Below are 1813 nucleotides of genomic sequence, written 5' to 3' on the forward strand. Positions count from 1 at the left end.
ACAAAACAAAATACGGAAGACAAGGTGGGATCTTTATGTCTCTGTAATATTAATTAGGCTATGTGAGAAAGTGAAAATGTGTGAAAATATTGATATAATAACCTTCATATGGAGGTAAACTTGGAGTCAGGTGGTGACATACTGTGTGGTCCTCTCACTATGACTCTGGGAGAACACACAGCTCATTAAGCTACGTATTAAATACATTCTGATTAACAGGGTGGTGAAAGTCTAAGGTGATGAGCGTGATGCTCTCTGTTCCAGTAAATGTTGAGGGTCTTCATCGGATCAATGCTTGTCTGCCGTTTGACTAACAAATCATCTCACTCTTTTGTTCATATTTAATCATGTTAAACCTGCACTGTATCTGGCTAGAGTGCAGGTACCAATACCAGGGGCCACTTTTGCTGTATAATGGCCACTTTCGCTGTATAATGGCCACTTTCGCTATATAATGGCCATTTTTTGTGTGACAAAAGCATCAGTAAAGGTTGAAAATGGGATGGTAACCCATTTATCTTGTATTTTTTATTTGGTAGGTAAGAATTGAACTGCAAACGTTTTGATGTGCCCCTCGTCATCACACACATCCTGGTGTCTGCAAACTAGTGAATATCTCTCTCTCCTTTCTCCTTCTTTCTCCATCTTGATATCTAGATCTCCATGTCTCTCTCTCTCTCCATGTCTCTCTCTCTCTCTCTCTCTCTCTCCATGTCTCTCTGTCTCTCTCTCTCTCTCCATGTCTCTCCATGTCTCTCTCTCTCTCTCTCTCCATGTCTCTCTCTCTCTCTCTCTCTCCATGTCTCTCTCTCTCTCCATGTCTCTCTCTCTCCATGTCTCTCTCTCCCTCCATGTCTCTCTCCCTCCATGTCTCTCTGTCTCTCTCTCTCTCTCCATGTCTCTCTCTCTCTCTCTCCATGTCTCTCTCTCTCTCTCCATGTCTCTCTCTCTCCATGTCTCTCTCTCTCCATGTCTCTCTCTCTCCCTCCATGTCTCCCTCCCTCCATGTCTCTCTCTCTCTCTCTCTCCCTCCATGTCTCCCTCTCTCTCCATGTCTCTCTCTCTCTTCATGTCTCTCTCTCTCTCTCTCTCTCTCTCTCTCTCTCGCCTTTCTCCTTCTGTCTCTCGCCTTTCTTGATCGCTCCCTCTCTCTCCCTCCATGTCTCTCTCCCTCCATGTCTCTCTCCCTCCATGTCTCTCTCTCTCTCTCCATGTCTCCCTCTCTCTCCATGTCTCTCTCTCTCTTCATGTCTCTCTCTCTCCATGTCTCTCTCTCTCCCTCCCTCCATGTCTCTCTCCCTCCATGTCTCTCTCTCTCTCTCTCTCTCTCTCTCTCTCTCCATGTCTCTCTCTCCATGTCTCTCTCTCTCTCTCTCTCCATGTCTCTCTCTCTCTCTCTCCCTGTCTGTCTGTCTGTCTGTCTGTCTGTCTGTCTGTCTGTCTGTCTGTCTGTCTGTCTGTCTTCTTTCTCCATCTTGATATCTTGATCGCTCCCTCTCTCTCCCTCCATGTCTCTCTCCCTCCATGTCTCTCTCTCCCTCCATGTCTCTCCCTCACTCTCCATCTCTCTCTCTCTCTCTCTCCCTCCATGTCTCTCTCTCTCTCTCTCTCCCTCCATATCTCTCTCTCTCTCTCTCTCTCTCTCTCTCTCTCTCTCTCCATGTCTCTCCCTCACTCTCCATGTCTCTCTCTCTCTCCCTCCATGTCTCTCTCTCTCTCTCCCTCCATGTCTCTCTCTCTCTCTCTCTCTCTCTCTCTCTCCCTGTCTGTCTGTCTGTCTGTCTGTCTGTCTGTCTGTCTGTCTGTCTGTCTG

This window comes from Oncorhynchus mykiss, chromosome 1, assembly GCF_013265735.2.
Source record: "Oncorhynchus mykiss isolate Arlee chromosome 1, USDA_OmykA_1.1, whole genome shotgun sequence".
Taxonomy (NCBI): domain Eukaryota; kingdom Metazoa; phylum Chordata; class Actinopteri; order Salmoniformes; family Salmonidae; genus Oncorhynchus; species Oncorhynchus mykiss.